General features: G+C 42.2%; 1 long non-coding RNA gene across 1 annotated transcript in view; it reads right to left on the bottom strand.

Annotated features, from left to right (window-relative positions):
• Positions 1 to 12985: 12985 nt before the first annotated feature.
• The window catches only part of LOC311126699, a 43493-nt gene continuing 34551 nt past the window's right edge, over positions 12986 to 21927 (bottom strand). The window contains exon 3 of the long non-coding RNA XR_014613062.1: positions 12986 to 13066. This is a non-coding gene — a long non-coding RNA (uncharacterized lncRNA). The remainder of the gene's footprint in view (positions 13067 to 21927) is intronic.

Below are 21927 nucleotides of genomic sequence, written 5' to 3' on the forward strand. Positions count from 1 at the left end.
TTTTAAGTGGCACAGTTGAGAGAAACTTGCCCCACAGTCAGAGCAGGAGTAAGGCTTCTCTCCTGTATGTATACGTTCATGTGTTTTTAAGTGGCCCAGTTGAGAGAAACTTGCCCCACAGTCAGAGCAGGAGTAAGGCTTCTCTCCTATGTGCACTCTCTGATGAACTGTCAGAGCCTTTGATGTTGTGAAATTCTTCCCACAGTCAGTACAGGAATTCAGATTCTCTCCTGTGTGTATTTGTAGGTGTATTTTTAACTTTGATAGAATTGAGAAACTCGCCTCACAATGTGGGCAGTGGTGAGACCTCTTAGCTCTGTGATCTTCCTGCTGTTGCTCTCTGGATGGATTGAATGTCTCAACATGGTCTCCTGTGTGAACAACATCAGAAGAACCAGTCAGTTGGTGTGATATACATGTCAATCAAATGTATTTTATGAAGCCCTTTTTACATCAGAAGTTGTCACAAAGTGCTTTATAGAAACCCAGCCAAAAACCCCAAAGAGCAAACCTTGCAGATATAGAAGCCATATCATCCTCCACTCACTATCACAAGGGTTCGTAACTACACAGACTCATTTAATAGAACTTTAAAACATTGGCAGTTTGTCTACTTCACTTCTTTAGTCTACTATCTGATCACTCTAGATGGCCCAGTGAATAAAACAAATGCTGGCAATACTGGTGTCAAACCATGTACAATGAGGTAAAAAAGTATTTGATTCCCTGCTGATTTTGTACGTTTGCCCACTGACAAAGACATGATCAGTATATAATTTTAATGGTAGGTTTATTTGAACAGTGAGAGACAGAATAACAACAAAGAAATCCAGAAAAACGCATGTCAAAAATGTTATAAATTGATTTGCATTTTAATTAGGGAAATAAGTATTTAATGGGCCTCAGGATCTTGTCATGGCATCTCTGTGCATTCAAACTGCCATCGATAAAATGCAATTGTATTAGTTGTCTGTAGCTTACGCCATGCCATACAGCAGGGGGAAAAAGTATTTAGTCAGCCACCAATTGTGCAAGTTCTCCCACTTAAAAAGATGAGAGAGGCCTGTAATTTTCATCATAGGTACACGTCAACTATGACAGACAAATTGAGATTTTTTCCCCAGAAAATCACATTTTAGGATTTTTTATGAATTTATTTGCAAATTATGGTGGAAAATAAGTATTTGGTCACCTACAAACAAGCAAGATTTCTGGCTCTCACAGACCTGTAACTTCTTCTTTAAGAGGCTCCTCTGTCCTCCACTCGTTACCTGTATTAATGGCACCTGTTTGAACTTGTTATCAGTATAAAACACACCTGTCCACAACCTCAAACAGTCACACTCCAAACTCCACTATGGCCAAGACCAAAGAGCTGTCAAAGGACGCTAGAAACAAAATTGTAGACCTGCACCAGGCTGGGAAGACTGAATCTGCAATAGGTAAGCAGCTTGGTTTGAAGCAATCAACTGTTGGAGCAATTATTAGGAAATGGAAGACATACAAGACCACTGATAATATCCCTCGATCTGGGGCTCCACGCAGGATCTCACCCCGTGGGGTCAAAATGATCACAAGAACGGTAAGCAAAAATCCCAGAACCAAACGGGGGGACCTAGTGAATGACCTGCAGAGAGCTGGGACCAAAGTAACAAAGCCTACCATCAGTAACACACTACGCCGCCAGGGACTCAAATCCTGCAGTGCAAGATGTGTCCCCCTGCTTAAGCCAGTACATGTTCAGGCCCGTCTGAAGTTTGCTAGAGTGCATTTGGATGATCCAGAAAAGGATTGGGAGAATGTCATATGGTCAGATGAAACCAAAATATAACTTTTTGGTAAAAACTAAACTCGTCGTGTTTGAAGGATAAAGAATGCTGAGTTGCATCCAAAGAACACCATACCTACTGTGAAGCATGGGGGTGGAAACATCATGCTTTGGGGCTGTTTTTCTGCAAAGGGACCAGGACGACTGATCCGTGTAAAGGAAAGAATGAATGGGGCCATGTATCGTGAGATTTTGAGTGAAAACCTCCTTCCATCAGCAAGGGCATTGAAGATGAAACGTGGCTGGGTCTTTCAGCATGACAATGATCCCAAACACACTGCCCGGGCAACGAAGGAGTGGCTTCGTAAGAAACATATGAAGGTCCTGGAGTGGCCTAGCCAGTCTCCAGATCTCAACCCCATAGAAAATCTTTGGAGGGAGTTGAAAGTCCGTGTTGCCCAGCGACAGCCCCAAAACATCACTGCTCTAGAGGAGATCTGCATGGAGGAATGGGCCAAAATACCAGCAACAGTGTGTGAAAACCTTGTGAAGAATTACAGAAAATGTTTGACCTGTGTCATTGCCAACAAAGGGTATATAACAAAGTATTGAGAAACTTTTGTTATTGACCAAATACTTATTTTCCACCATAATTTGCAAATAAATTCATTAAAAATCCTACAATATGATTTTCTGGAGAGAAAAAAAATCGAATTTTGTCTGTCATAGTTGACGTGTACCTATGATGAAAATTACAGGCCTCTCATCTTTTTAAGTGGGAGAACTTGCACAATTGGTGGCTGACTAAATACTTTTTTCCCCCACTGTACCATAACCCCGATACCCCCATGGGGAACCCTGTTCACAACACTGACATCAGCAAACCGCACGCCCACACAACACCATTACACGGTGGTCAGCAGTTGTGAGGCTGGTTGGGCAAAAGTCTCTAAAACAACATTGGAGGCAGCTAATGGTAGAGAAATTAACCTAACATTCTCTGGCAACAGCTCTGGTGGACATTCCTGCAGTCAGCATGCCAATTGCATGCTCCCTCAAAACTTGAGACATCTGTGGCATTGTGTTGTGTGAAAAACTGCACATTTTAGAGTGGCATTTTTGTATTTGTTAGGGATCCCCATTAGATGCTGCCAAGAACCTATTCAGCTACTCTTGTCCCCAGCACAAGGTGCACCTGTGTAATGATGATCATGCTATTTAATCAGCTTCTTGATATACCACACCTGTGGGTATATCAACTGGGATGTAAACAAATGTGTGCACAACATTTTAGAAATAAGTTTGTGTCTGGAACATTTCTGGGATCTTTTATTTCACCTCATGAAACATGGGACCAACACTTTACATGTTGCGTTTATATGTTTGTTCAGTGTATACAGTATTTCAAAAAAATCATACAAACTATCAATAACAACATTTAAATTAAATCAGCCTGCTTTTCTGTTCTAATCAGGTCCCTACACAGGCTCAGAAGGATCCTGTGAGGGCGGAACATTTTCTGGCTACAGTAGACCTTGCAGGGCTTCTGCCGTGAAGTCTTGGAGGCCCAAAAACTTATCAGCTACAGATATAATGATGTCCAGCTTCTTGGACTTATTGTGCAGTAAAATTAATAACTGTGGCTATAAATACTAAAAAATCCACCTTCAAAATAAGTGTATCCAGATCACTTGATCACTTAATACAAAATTGCAGTATTAGCCTGCTCTAAAAAATGTGAGGGTAAATGTTCTTGGTTCGTGCAGATGACTGACCTCCTCAGACCAATTGGCAGTACGCCCAGAACATTGTTCTGGGATCCAAAATGGATATCTCAGTTTCAAGGTCTCAGCTTGGAGAGAAGAAGCCTTGTGAGGTATTGGTCGGTCACATGCAGGAACCAAATGTTAACGATTAATTAATTATTAATAAAGCTAAAATCATGCAAATATAACTTGTCTGTGTAAGCAGTATATAGGACAACTAACGGGACTGCCCTGGCAGAGCTCCCGACCGACGTGTACTATGGTGCTTTTACGTTTGTTGGAACCTCTCCAACAAGGGACTCATTTGACTTTGAGTCCCTTCGTGGCGATTTTCCACGACAAAAACCCACCACCCCATTCCACTATTTAACACCATCTAGTCCTACGCCAGACCACTACCACTTAACATCCCCTGCAGCTGTTCTGCAGTAAATCCTCGCAATCCCAAGTACTTCTCTGCCGCTGCCACCACAGCCTCTATTTTCTGGGACTTTTTGATCCATTTCTGCAGTACAATTGAAAACCATTGCTATAAATGCTAAAAAGCCCACCTTACTGAAGCACATATTCTTCCCATCACTCTCTCTTGGTCTCTGCCTACTCACAGGAATCCTCTCAAGATCCCTCACCCTGTACCCATCTTCCTCTACCACTCTCTTCACTGCTTCTGCATACAACACTTTCTGTACTACTGTAACCCTGGCAACCTCAATCTAATAATAATAATAATAATAATATGCCATTTAGCAGACGCTTTTATCCAAAGCAACTTACAGTCATGTGCGCATACATTTTTATGTATGGGTGGTCCCGGGGATCGAACCCACTACCCGTTACAAGTGCCATGCTCTACCAATTGAGCTACAGTTGAGCTATAGAGGACCACAATCTGCCTTTCTCTCACCTGACACCTCAGATCTCCAGCCCGTTAGCACCCCCACAACTAACACACAGAACTTTCTCCACCGATACCACACATTTCTTCATCTCATGCCCTCCTGCACACTTGTCACATCTAGGCATCTCACGCCTACACACTGCTGCAACAGGCCCATAAACTTCACCCCTAAAACACTGTAGTATTTACGGAACAAAATCGCTCACGGGTTAACTGACACTTCCTACCTTGATCGTATCTGGCAGAGACTATGCATCAAAATCCAGCATGACAGATAATGTATTCTCTGTTTCCCCACGCTCTACACCGGATCTACGTCTCACCAAACGGAGGGTGTCACAGACACCTGGAATCTTCCATTTCAACTGCTCATCCTCAACACTTAAACCTAACCCCGTTATCACTCCTTTCAATTCCACCCTGTTCCGGACAGCAATTCAAGTCACAATTCCTGTCTCTAATCACGTAATCCGCAGCACCCGCTCCCTCTGGGCAGAGGAGAAACAATAAATCATCACGAGTCCACTCAGTTACCTTCACCAACTCAACAGTCCCCAACCTCTTCTCCACCTAACCTGACACCACATATGTATCCATTCGCTCTACAAATCTCACTCCCACTGGGCCAGAATCATCCTTATCATCCTTGGAACGAGGCCCGAACTCGGAGTTCCTCACAGCAGGTAATTCATCCTCACTCTCACCAGGTTCCATCTCTGAGCTACTGGAGGACGTATCCCTCTTTTTACACTAGACGATAACCTCCCTCACCACACTGCTTCCCTCTACACTCAGCTCCTTCTCAGCGGTCATCACTGCACCTGCCACCACAGTTAATTAGTTTTAAAATGACACAATACCTGTTATCAAAGGTTACAGCTAGAGATGACTTGCAGGAGCTTGCAGTGATTTGTTGTTTTGCATGATGTCTACTTTGATGATAATTAGAGTTTTATAATCTGAGAGGAAATAGAGCCGAATATTGTTAAAAGTCACGCCAGGGTAAGCCTACACGAAACACAGCCATTATTCTAAGTGTTTCTAAAATGAATAAAAAGGAAAAATGATTGGAACCATTTCCCTGATTGACCGCTACATTTTATGACACCATTTTTGCAAAAATAATAATAATAATAATAAATAAAAAAATGTATTCAGACTTTACTCAGTACTTTGTTGAAGCTCCTTTGGCAGTGATTACAGCCTCAAGTCTTCTTGGGTATAATGCTACAAGCTTGGCATACCTGTATTTGGGGAGTTTCTCTGCAGATCCTCTCAAGCTTGTCAGGTAAGATGGGTAGTGTCGCCGCATAGCTATTTTCAGTTCTCTCTGTACTTTGCTCCGTTCATCTTTCCCTCGATCCTGACTAGTCTCCCAGTCCCTGCCACTGAAAAACATCCCCACAGCATGATGCTGCCACCACCATGCTTCGCCGTTGGGATGGTGACAGGATTCCTACAGACGTGACGCTTGGCATTCAGGCCAAAGAGTTCAATTTTGGTTTCATCAGACCAGAGAATCTTGTTTCTCATGGTCTGAGAGTCCTTTAGGTGTCTTTTGGCAAACTCCTAGCGGGCAGTCATGTGCCTTTTCATGAGGAGTGGCTTCCGTCTAGCCACTCTACCATAAAGGCCTGATTGGTGGAGTGCTGCAGAGATGGTTGTCCTTCTGGAAGGTTCTCCTATCGCCACAGAACTCTGGAGCTCTGTCAGAGTGACCACCGGCTTCTCCATTTAAGAATGATGGAGGCCTTTCGATCATGTCCTTGGACTAAAATGATTGACACTCAGGTGCAAGCCAAACATCATATGCAAAGGGCCTTTGGGTAACGTAGCACATATTCAATGATATCTATTTTTCTCACGTAGGCTGTTCATTTCTGATCTTTGATACGTTTTCTGGTTTATAAACGTATCATGGTATACTACATTAACGCTATACGTATGGGCCATATTGTTACTTGGTAGCTACTAGCAGCAGACCCTGTGTTGTGGATCATCTACCACTATTTTGGACGGTCCATACTGTAAAGTTAACGTTAGTCTCAGGCTTCACTAACTAGCGTTACTGTTTTAGGTGGAGCTATTCTTTGCTACTTTTCAAACAAATACTACGTGATATTTCACATATCATCTTGCTAGAGAGGCCTTTTGTTGTGATATTTAGGCTACTATATAGGCTACTAGCAAAAGACCCTGTGTTGTTAGGATAGATTTATGTTTGTTTCTTCCAACAGATCTTTACACATTTTCCTCACTACAAAATATTCCTGCGGTCCTTGTGGTTACTAAACATATTTTAGATATGCCTTTATGCTATAGCTTATTCCATGTTTACATCTTTGGTTAAATTACTTCAAATGCAAAACTTAAATGTACTTTGTGGAATGTCTGTGGAGTTTGTAAACTATCCAAGCTTAAAACAGGTTATTACTAGGCTTAAACAACTTCATTCATCTATTGTGTTCCTACAAGAAACTCACTTGTTGAAGGATGAGCTACTTAAAGTATGCAGGAGATGACAAGGGCCAGTAATAGCATCCTGTTTCTCCTCTCATTCTCATGGAGTTATGGTTTTAATTCACTAATCTGTTCCGTTTCAAGTGGATACTATTATAACTGATACAGTTGGTAGATACATTTAGATACAGGGAACTCTTTTGAATGAGCATATTAATCTGGTTAATGTTTATGGTCCCAATGATGATCATCCCAAATTCTTTGAGAATGTATTTCTATTGATAGCCTCCATTCCTGGTAAGGTCCTAATGGCAGGGGACTTTAATTGCACTCTTGATCTTCATCTAGATCGCTCCTCTGGTTTAGACACTTCCCACTCGCAGAGTAGAAAGAAATTACAGCATTTCATTAAGGACTTAAATCTATGTGAACCTTGGAGGACTCAGAACCCGAGTAAAAGGGAGAATTCATGTTCACATTTAAATCATATTCTCATGTAGACTACTTTTTAGTTTATTGCTCATTGCTTCCCAATGTAACAGGAAGTGGATATGATACTATTGTTTTGAATGACCATTCCCTTGTGTGATTATTCTAAAGCAGGGGTGTCAAACGTACGGCCCGCGGGCCGGATCAGGCCCGCAAACGGGTTTAATCCGGACCGCGAGATGATATAAAAAAATAAAAATAAAAAAATAACTTTTTTTTTTCTTTAATTCAATAAAATAAACAGCTGTTCCAATTGCGTCCACTGGATGGCGCAATATCAATTGTGTTAAGCAAGCAAACTGTTTATACCGGGGCAGAGCAAGTAGGTCAAGCACGTGCAGCCAATGAGCTACTTTGTTTTGCCCGCGATATTTATTACGGCTTCTACTTTTAACATTATGTGCTTTGGCACCCTCATTGCCCCAATATGTCTCTGTCAAAAAAGAGAAAAGTGGACACAGAGTGCAGAGTGTTCCAAGAAAAATGGTCATCCTATTTAATCACGGAATTGAATGGGAAAGCTGTATGTTTGTCTCACTCCCTGGGTCAGAAAGCTCATAATTAGCTGGGTCATCGCAAGCACCAGCACCAGTGTAGATACTACCATGACCTGGTAGTATATGAGGAGCTGTAGGTCACGGGGGCATTTGCCAAAGTCGTAGGAGAAAGCAGTTTAGGGACAGGGACTGCACGTCAAACTAATTGCCAAATGTATCCAAAGAGATGAATTATCTGAATTAATGAATACAACGAGGAGCAGGTTACAACATTCTGGAACACGTGATGTTATAATCAGATTCTTCTATTACATCATGTTGGGTCCATATCTTGTGTATGTTTGACAGTGAACAGTAAACCCAATTCACTTTTACAAAGCACAGCTAGCCAACTAGTAGTTTGACTTGTAATTTGTACTGCCTACTTTTGAAAGACGATTTCTTTAATCAAAATGGCACAGCTCTCCCAGAAGGGTGGGCTGTGCAACATGAAGATGTTATTGTTGGCTGTTATTTTCTGTCTCCTTTCGCCTGTTGCTGCAAATGTGTTGGTGTCTTCAGAGCACAAGACTTTGATGCCAGTGAAGGACCACCCTATTCTGAACAACCCTGATGCTACAAAAGAACAAGTTGATAGTTTACGGGTGAAAGACTATTCTTCTCCAGGTAATGTGGGCCAGTTGACAAAAGGATATTCCTCAAAAAATGTCAAAGACCCCCCGGACTTTGTAGAGCCCCTGATTTCTGTTCCAGAGCACAAGCCGTTGATGCCAGTGAAGGACCACTCTGTTCAGAACAACCCTGATGCTACAAAAGAGACCAATTTTAAGTCATTGCTGGAACAACTTGAGAGTTTACGGGTGAAAGACGATTCTTCTCCAGGTAACGTGGGCCAGTTGACAAAAGGATATTCCTCAAAAAATTCTAAAGAGCCCTCGGAGCTTGTAGAGCCCCTGATTTCTGTTCCAGAGCACAGGCCTTTGATGCCAGTTGCAAAATTGACCAAAATGGTGCAAGTGGACCGGATGCTGGAACAACTTCAGAGGATGAAAGATGATACTTTCCCAGGTAAAGCTAAAGTCCCACAGATGATTGTGGAGAAACGTATTCCTTATCTACAGGCTTACAAGCAAAAAGCATTGCAAGGTGACAACAACGTCTTCAAAGAAAATCTTCAGGCTCCAGCTCCAAAAGCTCAGAAGAGCACCCTGAAGATCAAACCCAGAGTCAACATATTGACTGACCCTTCTTACTCAGAGCCACTTGTGAAGGTGAACCTGATTTTGGGGCTCGTTTTCTATGGCTTCATCGTAATAGTGGTTCTCTATGATGCTGTGAGAATCTCCAAGGAGGCTAGAAGGCGATCTGATGCTATTGCCACTGCCAGGTTGAAGAAAAGGGAACCAGCCACCACTGAACTACAGACACTGGCATCCAGAGTTCGGGAGAGCATTTCTTCACGGTTTGGTTTGAAACAAGCATCATCCACACCACAGTGTGCCCCCATTTCTGACGATTCTGCAAAAGAGTTGCAGAAGTCAAAGGATTTCATCTCCACTAAGGACAAATCTGAGTCGGAAAAGAGACCTGGAAAGAGTGCTGTCAGCCTGAGAGAGTGTGAGCCGCCTCTGCCTAGCATCCCAGATAACTTCCTTGTGCCTGACTCTGAGCCTGCCATCCAGGTGGCATTGAACCCATTCGACACCAAGCTAGCCAAAGTTGTATCTGACAATGCTGAGGCATCCAACTACGAGGCAACCGAGAAGCCCTGCTACACACAGTCTGGGCTCACTGAGGTTTGCGTCAATTAAGACTGAGGACTACTTCTTAAACCAAGTGATATTGAATAAAAGCTGCAGATATTACATCTCCAAATGAGATCACATGGAGACTGCCACCTTTGAAGACTTCCATTTTCTGTTTGTAATTTAATTTCTTTAGAATAGTAATAAAAATATATTGCATTTAAAACATATGTTTCAAGTTATTTTTGGGGTATTTTGATTTGTTGTTGTACTGTTGTGTTGTAAATGCAATAGGCAACATTATTTAATTTATAAAATAATATATTTTTCAGAGAAAAAAAATAGTTAAACATTAAAGAGATTCTTCTGTACTTTTGTATACTTTTTTGCCAGTAGTTCTGAAAGTAGCACTCACGAGCCAAAAGTGTTCCCCGAGAATTGCGTACTACGTCACATAGGTGCAGATACAGTGCCTTCTGAATGTATTCATACCCCTTGACTTAATCCACATTTTGTTGTGTTACAGCCTGAATTCAAAATTGATTAAATAGATTTTTTCACACCCATCTACACAACATACAGAAATATCTAATTTGCATAAGTATTCACACCCCTGAGTCAATACATGTTATAATCACCTTTGGCAGCAATTACAGGTGTGAGTCTTTCTAGGTAAGCCTCTAAGACAGGGGTGTCAAACGTACGGCCCGCGGGCCGGATCAGGCCCGCAAACGGGTTTAATCCGGCCCGCGAGATGATTTTGAAAGAAGAAAAAATATATATATATATATATATATATTTTTTTATTCAATAAAATAAACTGCTGTTCCAATTGCGTCCACTGGATGGCGCAATAGCAATTGTGTTTAGCAAGCAAACTGTTTATACCGGGGCAGAGCAAGTAGGTCAAGCACGTGCAGCCAATGAGCTACTTTGTTTTGCCCGCGATATTTATTATGGCTTCTTCTTTTAACATTATGTGCTTTGGCACCCTCATTGCCCCAATATGTCTCTGTCAAAAAATAGAAAAGTGGACACAGAGTGCAGAGTGTTCCAAGAAAAATGGTCATCCTATTTAATCACGGAATTGAATGGGAAAGCTGTATGTTTGGTGTGTTCAGAGCATGTTGCAGTGCTGAAAGAATATAACCTTCGTCGCCACTGTGTGAGTCTTCATGCCGACAAATATGACAACTTTCAAGGACAGCGGAGATGAGAGAAGGTGAATGAACTGTTGGCGGGTCTGAAGAAACAGCAGTCTGTGTTTACTCACAGCCGAGACATTAGTGACGCTGCAGTGAAAGCTAGCTACCTCATTGCTAATGAAATCGCAGTGGCTTCAAAACCATTTAGTGAGGGTGAATTTGTAAAAACATGCATGATGAAGGCAGCGGAGATTGTGTGCCCTGAAAAGCGGCAGGCTTTTGCAAATATCAGCCTGACAAGAAACACAGTTGCAGACAGGATTTCCGATCTTTCAGTGGATTTGGACAGCCAGTTGAAGCAAAAAGTAAAGTCATTTATTGCGTTTTCGGTTGCAATTGATGAAAGCACGGACATTACAGATGTTGCACAACTGGCCATTTTTTCATCCGCGGAGTTGATGACACATTGACCGTCACCGAGGAGTTTGTGGAGTTGGTGCCGATGACAGATACAACGACAGCAGCTGATATTTTTACCGCACTCGTCGGCGCGCTGGACAGGGTCGGAGTGGACTGGTCCCGCGCTGTCAGCCTGGCTACAGATGGTGCGCCCTCAATGATCGGGAAAAAAGCAGGCGTTGTGACAAAGTTCAGAGAGAAAGTGCAATCTGCAAATGGAGGACGTGATTTTTTGACTTTTCACTGTATTTTGCACCAGGAGGCTTTGTGTTGCAAGTCATTAAAGATGGATAACGTCATGAAGGTGGTCATCCAAACTGTTAATTTCATCCGATCCAGAAGCCTGAATCACCGTCAGTTTGACAGCCTTCTCAGAGAGAAAGACCACATCTATGGCCTGCCATACCACACTGAGGTAAGATGGTTAAGCCGAGGTGCTGTGCTGAGGCATTTCTTTGATTTACGAGAAGAAATTGAACAGGTCATGGAAGTAAAGGGCAAACCAGTGTTAGAATTTCATTCCGCAGAATGGATGCCGGACCTTGCATTTATGGTGGATGTTACAGAGCACCTGAATAACTTGAACAAACAGCTGCAAGGGCGCAACAAAGTTGTCACGCGGTATTATGACAGCATACGTTCTTTCAAGTTGAAGCTGTCATTGTGGGAGACGCAACTTGCCGGTGGTGATGCAGCTCACTTCCCCTGTCTGAAAAATGTGTGTGCGACCCAACATGTGGCAGACATGAAGCGGTTCAAAGATAAAATAACGGGACTGTTACGGGAGTTTGAGCAACGCTTTCAGATTTATGTATATGTTTTTATGTTGATGTGCTATTGTTTTTAATTGATTTTATTTTATTTGTATATTTAACCCATTCTTGACTCTGTGGTTCTTGCACTTGTTTTGGGAACAGGATTTCATTATTTTTATCTACATTTCTGCCTGAGAAATGACACCCTGATATAGTTCTGTGATCTGTGAAACAGTTCTGTTAATCACTGAGGCATTGTGTGTTTGTGTGTTCTTTTTCTTTAGAATTTTCAAATAAACTTGACGTGTTTTATGATTAATAGTGATGTTGTGCTTGTACTATTTTGGACACACTGTCCTCAGGCTCCAGCTTTATGTTGTATGTTGATCGTTTTAAAACAAAGAAAATACCATGATTTTTCCGGTCCGGCCCACTTGGGAATAGATTTTCCTCCATGTGGCCCCTGAGCTAAAATGAGTTTGACACCCCTGTTCTAAAGGGATACAAAACTAGTAAAAGGATCCTCTAGATGGCGTTTACATCCCAGATGGTTACAGGACCCAGACTTCTTACATTACGTTGGAGTGCATATAGATGACATTGAACACTGACATTGAACACTGACCAAACGTCAGCGAGTACCAGATGGGAGGCTTTCAAAGCACATATTTGGGGGCAAATTATACGTTTTACCATTTTCAAATCTAATAAATCAGAAAATGAGAGAATTGGAGAGGGAAGCTTTTTTGGATAACTCAGTAGAAGTAAACAAGGAATGATTTGGTCTTAAAGCTCAGTATGAAGAACTTCCCACCTCAAAGGCTGCAAACAGCTTAACTAGGCTGAAACAGTCCTTCTATGATCAAGGTGAAAAACCTGGTAAATTGCTGGCCTGGCACATTAAGTAGTAAAATTCAGCCTTTAATGCAATTCATAATTTACAAGGACAATTATCAATGGATCCTGTAGAAATAAACCAAACATTTGCTTCCTACTACAACACACTTTACAACTCTGAATCTCCTGAGAACTGAACTAGTCAGGTCTTGATTTTCCCTCTACTTCAGAAGACACTAAATTGGATCTGGAAAAGGAATTGGATGGTGTTGAAATATCTGATGCTATTTTCGATATGAAGGGAGGTTAAGCGGAAGGTCCAGATGGGCTCCCAATAGATATTTAAGGACAAACTTCTAGGTCCACTTTTGGATATGTACAGTGCATTAGGAAAGTACTCAGACCCCTTTACCTTTTCCACAATTTGATTCGTTACAGCCTTATTCTGAAATGGATTAAATAAAAAAAATCCTCATCAATCTACACACAATACCTCATAATGACAAGGTGAAAACAGGTTCTTAGACATTTTTGCAAATGTATTAAAAATAAAACAGCAGAAATACCTTGTTTACATAAGTATTCACACCCTTTGCTATGAGACTATGAACCTCGACATTTTTCTCAGGTGGATCCTGTTTCCATTGATCATCCTTGAGATGTTTCTAAAACTTAATTGGAGTTCAACTGTGGTAAATTCAATTGATTGGAGATGATTTGGAAAGTCACACAACTGTCTATATAGGTGACCAAGAACATGATGGTCACTCTGACAGAGTTCCAGAGTTCCTCTATGGAAATGTGAGAACCTTCCAGAAGGACAACCATCTCTTCAGCACTCCACCAATCAGGCCTTTATGGTAGAGTGGCCAGACGGAAGCCACTCCTCAGCAAAAAGCACATGACAGCCCGCTTCGAGTTTGCCAAAAGGCACCTAAAGGACTCGGACCATGAGAAACAAGATTATTTGGTCTGATGAAACCAAGATTGAACTTCTTGGCCTGAATGACAAGCATCACGTCTGGAGGAAACCTGGCACCATCCTTATGGTGAAGCATGGCAGTGGAAGCATCATGCTGCGGTGATGTTGTTCAGCGGCAGGGACTGGGAGCCTAGTCAGGATCGAGGGAAAGATGATTGGAGCAAAGTACAGAGAGATCCTTGATGATAACCTGCTCCAGTGCGCTCAGGACCTCAAGACCGGGGCGAAGGTTCACCTTCCAACAGGACAACGACCCTAAGCACACAGCCAAGACAACGCAGGAGTGGCTTCGGGACAAGTCTCTGAATGTCCTTGAGTGGCCCAGCCAGAGCCAGGACTTAAACCCAATCGAACATGTCTGGAGACCTGAAAATAGCTGTGCAGCGACGCGCCCCATCCAACCTGACAGAGCTTGAGAGGATCTGCTGAGAGGAATGGGAGAAACTCCCCAAATACAGGTGTGCCAAGCTTGTAGCGTCATACACATTAAGACTTTGGCTGTAATCACTGCCAAAGGTGCTTAAACAAAGTACTGAGTAAAGGGTCTGAATACTTATGTAAATGTAATTGTTCAGTTGTTGTTGTTTTTGCAACAACTGATAAAAAACAGTTTTTGCTTTGTCATTATGGGGTATTGTGTGTAGATTGATGAGGGAAAAAACAATTTAATCAATTTTACAATAAGGCTGAAACGTAACAAAATGTCAAAAAAGTCCAGGGGTCTGAATACTTTCCGAATGCACTGGTGTGTGTGTGCCTTTCCAAATCATGTCAAACAAACTTAGTTATCTAGAACCTACTCTTACCGTGACAAACAGATTTCCCATTCTTCTCCTCCTCTTCTTCATCTTTAATGTTGACATTCAGCTCCAATGTTTGACTGCAGTCTTCCAGCTTCACTGATGCCATCTCTGGATCCTGCAGTAAACTGGGCTCAACTGTCACAATCAGGACCGAGTGACTGTAGGTTTGGACTCAGTGTGGAAGGAGTGAGGCAGGCTGGGTTTTGTCCTCACTGTTGATGTTACCGGCCTCAGACTTAATCTGAGTCGTCCAGTAGTAATAAAGAGAAACAGACACAAAAGTTAGTCTTGACAGTTCTGGCACTTTCTTTATTCTCTAAAAATATTTTCATTTTTTTCTTGTTCAATTATCTAATTCAGTGCTTGACTTGGACTGAAATAGGTGCTAATACTCATTTTGGGTGTTAATTTAAGTTAAGTGTCTAATTTCCTTAATAACCTTGTCTTCACTGTATTACTTCAAAAACCAATTGTATTTCCTGTTCACACCATAGCAACATTTATTGATAACAACAGAATATGTCTGAAAATTAGTACACATGTAGAAAACTGATAATCATTACATTCATCTTCAAAACAGTAGTCCGACCGTGAAATTGTCTCTATCTGATGCACCCGCACTGTCCTCACTGAAGTCCCGTTGACGCTGACCGAGAGTAGCCGCCATTTTACCAACTCGTGAATTTAACACAAAAACAATAATATGCTAAACGAACTCAGAAATCTAAAATAAATTGATTATTTATTGAACTAACATGAGAAAATTATGTACATCCACTCAGACAAACCCAAAGTATCTAGCTATGTGACTTGTAAAATAGTTTTTACCACGTTCTTTCACTCAATCGGTTTGACACAAAAATAACACATCAAACCTTTACCAAACGTGATAATACCTTAACGGATGTGATACCTAACATGGTATGACATGTTCTTTCGACATTAGAAAGTTTAAACGTGGTATTACATACCTCTAGTAATAAATAGAAACGGACACAAAAGGTTATCCTCTTGACTGCACAGTTCTGGCGCTTTTTTTATTCTGAAGAACGTGGCATGGGCGCGCCTGCCGGAACTTCCTGTTTCCCACCACAGTGCAACAGTCCGTGCATTCCGGAATCCCTGGGACGGCCCTACCAGTCATTACGTAATAACGTAAAACTGCAACATTACGTAGAATAAACAATAACCTTAATCAAATTGACTGGCCATCTCGGCGACAAATATGATTTGACATTAGTTAGTTTAGATTTGTTTATTGTTTGTTTATTATCACATATTTGTATTTGCAAAAGTAATATAAACACATAACATTTTATATGATCAGATATTTTTAGTTACACATTGAATTATTGAACAATTACATTTGATTTATTTTCTTATTAACTAGTAGTGTATTGGTAGTTAGTAAACATGCTACCTAACTGATGAACAATTATAGGTACAAGCTAATAACCCTCCTGAGTGGCGCACTAGAGATCCTGGTTCGAATCCAGGCTCTGTCGCAGCCGGCAGTGACCGGGAGACTCATGGGCGGCGCACAATTGGCCCAGCGTCGTCCAGGGTAGGGGGGGAATGGCCGGCAGGGATGTAGCTCAGTTGATGGGTTCGATTCCCAGGGGGGGCCAGTGTAAAAAAATAAACTAAAAAATTGTATTCACTAACTGTAAGTCGCTCTGGATAAGAGTGTCTGCTAAATGACTAAAATGTAATATATATGCTATCTTATTGAACAAGAAACTTAACTCAAATAATGATGTGTGTGCTAGGCATCTCTCTCCAGGTTGTTGTGCTGCTTGGCTGGCCTGCTGCTGCCTGTGCACGAGCTGAGCGCCTGCTGCTGAAGTCACTCACAATGCACTTTTGCATCCAGACACGTGTGTTGTGACTGAGTGTATTGTGACTGAGTGTGTGACAGAGAAAATCGTTTTAGTGTCATTTTGAAAGAAATTGTGTGCATTTTAGTGTTTGAGTCAATTTTCAAAAGTTGCTAAAATTTCCAAATAAGTTTTTAAAAGTAGTGTTGGTGAAACCATAAGGAGAGGAAGTACAAACCAACGACGCTAGACAGAGAGGAATATGTTTAAGCAAAAGGCAGTTTATTAAACACAGAGATAGCTGGTACTGCTCAAGCTACATGCATGGGATCCTGCTAATTAACATGCATGGACCTAATCATATGCCACGCTAATGGTGTCAGCTGAGAAGGATAAAAAACAGAGTTTACAGCATTACTTTATACAATGTAACACAAAGGAAGGGGTCCTTCTTCTAGTCCCTTGATTGGTTCCCGAGGCGTAGGAGGCGGGTCTGCTCTGTCCAGAGCAGAAGCCCCATTGGTGCACGGCATGGCTGCCCTTGGCACCCGACCAGTAGAAGGGGGGTTGAGAATGAGTGTGCGTGAAAATGAAATGTCTGTGTGTCCAGGGAACTCCTGAGGAGTATCTGTTGTTTATGGCCGGAGGTGGGGGTGTTGTCTATTATCACATTCCTAGGCCATTTGGTGATAAGATAAGGTTTTCTCTGTCCTTTTGTTCTCTGACCTTTTGCTCTCTGACCTGGCACAGCATTTATTGAAAACAGGCTCCAAATGGGTCTTACAGAACATTTTAGTCAGACCAATCTATAACAAATTATTTTTACTACGACAAATCCCCCTCTTCACGTCTACTAGACGTGATCCATTAATTATGTTGGCATTAAGCATAGTTGAATCAGTCTTAAAAGAAAAACAATAATGTAGGAAAGAAAAACAACACATGATTAGGCATAATGCAATGATAAAAAACATTAATTAAACAATGTTAGTCCCCCTCTAGTGCACGATTAAATGCATCAAAGCTGTTATTCAAATTCTATTTCATCTTCATTTTGGTGTCAAATTGTGGTTTTGCTGCTCAAATCAGCCCTGACTTCTGTCAGTGATCTAGAAGGAGTGGGGGCTGGTGTGCAGTGTGTTAGATGGTGCCAGGGTGCGCCTGATTTACCTCTGACCTGGACTGAGTGTGAAGTAACCTCCTTCACTTCGTACGGTCCAGTCCACCTGGGTTCCAGCCACTTTCTCTTGTGGACTTTTACCCTCACCCAGTCTCCCACTTTTACCTTCAGTGGCAGCGTACTTCCCGACAGCTCCCCCTCTTGGGCCTTCTGCACCTGAGAAGAGAGTGCTGCAGAAAATTCCGTCAATTTCATCACATAATCAGTCATTTCTATCTGTTGTACATCAAGGGAGGGCATATGACCTCCCTCCCTTGGTGGACCTATGTTAATTTTGTTCCTGCACAAACCTCTGTTATTTTAGCTTTAAATGTTTGGTTGGGACTGTGGATGTTACTGAACCGAATCTGTGCATGATTCCGAATCTTACCTCCACCTTTTTCAGGTGTTTGTTGCTACAATATGTGGTTGTCAGATCTTATCTGCCTTGGTATACCATATCTGGGTATTAATTTAGTTTGTAGCCACTTTAATGACTGACCTATCATCCTCTAATTCTGTAGTTTTCTGTAGGAATTGGCTCTACCCATTTTGAAAACCTGTCTACAGTTTCTGTCATGTGAGGGTGCCACCAGATGTGTGAAACCTTTTGGAGGGTTTTAAACTTCCCCTCATGTGTGGGCCCGTGAGCTTCACTCAACAGTTCTGGGCAGAGTCTAGCTGGTTCATCTTCCATCATGGCACCTCCAGAGTTTTGTCCTGTCCTCTGCCGCCCCCTCCTGGGCCCAGACTGAGTGTTCATAGGGTCTGCTGAGCTCTGTAACTGTGCTATATCGCCTTGGTTGAGTTCAGTCTGTGATGTCGGTGGTAGTAGTATTGGATGAGGATCACGCCTTCGGCACCTGGAGTTCAGACAGGTGGGTTTATGGTTATTGTGGGGGTCCTCCCTTTCCTCTACCTCTCCATTGTGGTTTACCACTGTCTCTTCCCCTCCCTGGGGGTTGATGGTTAGATTTCTGCAGATCCCAGCAATCATGCTTGAAATGTCCAGTTCTTCCACAATGGTAGCACAGGTAGTTCCCTCTTCTAGGAGGACCTGGTGGAGTGTCCCGCTGAGGCCATGGTTGTGGTTGTGGGCCAAAAGTCATGGTGCCTTTTAGGCTGTATAGTGAGGTGGGGCCAGGAGTGGTGCTGGTGTCTGGGACGACTGTAGGAGACCCTTTCACACACATTGTGTCAGATTTTTTAGGTTGCACCCTCCTACTCTCCTCTATCGGTATCAATTACAGACGTATCTCATGTATGACACCCTCGTATGTAAAGAGGCTGATTGTTTTTATATTATGTGTAATGCAATCATTATCATAAAAATCAGAATTCCAGTCACATATACCAATGCAGTAATTTCTACACACAGCACACACCACGCTTTAGTTATCTAACGCTTGTTCTAGAATCATGCACAACCTCAATATCAGTCTCCCCAGTCCCTGGTTCCTGAAACCCTAGGTCAAATTCACTCAATTCCACAGATTGGTGTTCAGTCTCATAAGTCTCACTATAACTTCCCATCATCCATTACACGTTATAATACATCAAAACACACAGCCAAAAGTGACACGTTATAATACATGAAAACACACAGCCAAAAGCCAATTGGAATTACAATGCTTAATGTATTCAGGCTATCAAGAGTCCTAGAACACATTCTCAGTTCGACTGCCACCCTTCACGCGTCCTTTTGTAAGGACCAATTTAACATGTGAAGTCGGAGAAGCAACTTGAATTTAGATTACCAGAGCGTCCTAAAACATAGTCTCAGTTCGACTGCACCCTTCACACAACCTTAAAAAGGCACCTTCATTATGTGAAGTCACAGAAGCAACTGGATCCCTATCAAGGGAATTTAGTACCTCTGGTCAATTTCGGTGATTCTCCCCCACCTAATGTCTAGAACTCTGCCACAGTTTTGACTTCAACCTCCTCGCAACCTCCCCTAATAGGATTTATGCAAAAAGTCTCAGTTCAAACTGGGTCCCTTTAGGAATCTAGTTGTGGGTCAAATCTTATCCACATACTGTGTTAAATCACAATTTAACCCATAGGATACAATCATCAGTATTCAGCCACTGGTAAGACTCTCATAATATACAACCATCAGTATTCAGCCACTGGTAAGACTCTCATAATATACAACCATCAGTATTCAGCCACTGGTAAGACTCTCATAATATACAACCATCAGTATTCAGCCACTGGTAAGACTCTCATAATATACAACCATCAGTATTCAGTCACTGGTAAGACTCTATACAACCATCAGTATTCAGCCACTGGTAAGACTCTATACAACCATCAGTATTCAGCCACTGGTAAGACTCTCATAATATAATCACAGTTCTCAGTGTTCACAGTACCAGATATCTCATTTATGCCTTAATTCATTTAGGATGGAAATTATTTAACAAGTATTCATACTCACACTCAGTACTACTGATCAAAATTTGGTATTGGTCTATAATACAATATGCAAGATTTCGTTTTAACAGGCTCTGCGTACCTTTTTAGAAGAGCGCTCTGATCAGGTTCCTGAGCCAAGACGAATAGTTGATGTCTCCTGGATTTTCAGGTCACTCTTCCGTCTGTTTTTAGATCGATGATTTGCCTTTTCCTCTCGCACCAACTTTTAGATCGAATTAAAAACCATCCTCTGCTACCATTTTTGTTGGTGAAACCATAAGGAGAGGAAGTACAAACCAACGACGCTAGACAGAGAGGAATATGTTTAAGCAAAAGGCAGTTTATTAAACACAGAGATAGCTGGTACTGCTCAAGCTACATGCATGGGCCCAATGCATGGACCCAATCAATTGCCTCTTATGGAGACAGTTGAGAAGGATAAAAAACAGAGTTTACAGCATTACTTTATACAATGTAACACAAAGGAAGGGGTCCTTCTTCTAGTCCCTTGATTGGTTCCCGAGGCGTAGGAGGCGGGTCTGCTCTGTCCAGAGTAGAAGCCCCATTTGGTGCACGGCAGAGTCCTCTGCCCTTGGCACCCGACCAGTAGAAAGAAGTGGAGTTGGTGTGTGCGTAACTCGTGAGGCATGAGAATGAGTGTGCGTATGCATGGAGATGTGTGTGTGAATGTGTGTATGTTCTCAAAGGAAAGACTCGTGGGGAGCAACCAGATTGTGGCCTGTGGCGTGGGTGTTGTCCTTGAGAAGATATTGGCTCTGTCCATTGTTCTTGCATAGGAACAGCATTGATTGAAAACAAGCTCCTAACATTAAAATGGGTCATGCACAAGATTTTAGTCAGACCAAGCTATAACATTTTATATTTACTACGACAGTTCCTTACTAATTAGTGACCTTAATTGATTAATCAAGTACAAGGGAGGAGTGAAAACCCGCAGCCACTCGGTCCTCCGTGGAATGAGTTTGACACCTGTGGTTTAGACCATAAAAATCATTGTGCTGCTTTATTTATTGACCTGTAGAAGCCATTTGATACGGTTAATCATTTCTTACTTTTTCTAAGGTTGTCTGTGTAGTGTATTAAGATTATGATGGTGTTAAATGTTTTTCATGAAGAAATGGAATGTTGTTTATGTTAGTATCAAGAGGGAATGTTTTAGGTGTAACGCCACATACAACAGACAGGAAGTGTGTTGTGGACAGGGGAGACTGGTGATTGGCCAGAAGAGGGAGCATCATTGTTTATAAATAGGGGGGAAAACGAAGGAGAGGGCAGAACGAGCAGCCATTCTGAGGCGTCGCTCTCCGGGTGTCATGTCACCTGTCACTTATGCTGGAAGCTTGTGATCTGAATAAACTTATGATCAAGGATTCAGTATGAGCAGACTCCTTTGTTTATCAGCACTAATTGCCACCACTCATCCGATACGATATCTGAATTAAGCCTGGATCAGACATCTTGCAATGGCTCAATAACTATCTAACGGACATAATGTGTCACGGTTTACTAAGCCAGAACCCAGAAGCAGACCAGGACAAGGTACGTTGAAACAAAGGTGAGTGTTTATTTAATAGATCCCCGAGTGAGGCTGAATAATCCAGGGAACAGAGCGGGTGGCGTGGATGGGTTGTTGAGGGTGCAGTGGTAGGTCCAGTAATGGCTCGGCAGCCGCCGACCATCAGGCAGAGGTTGGGTGAAGGTTCCGGGTGAGAGACTGCAGACAGAACAAAACGGAGGTAAGTACACAGCAAGTCAACAAGGTGCAAAACAACAAAACTAACGCTAGATGTTCCAAGGCTGATACACGGACAAACATACTGTTCATGGCTAACGATCCGGCAGGGAATGGATGATAGGACAGAGCCTAAGAAGGGTGATGATCAGGACCAGGTGTGTAGATTGCTG

This window comes from Coregonus lavaretus (genome assembly GCF_964263955.1).
Source record: "Coregonus lavaretus genome assembly, contig: HAP1_SCAFFOLD_160, whole genome shotgun sequence".
Classification (NCBI taxonomy): Eukaryota; Metazoa; Chordata; class Actinopteri; order Salmoniformes; family Salmonidae; genus Coregonus; species Coregonus lavaretus.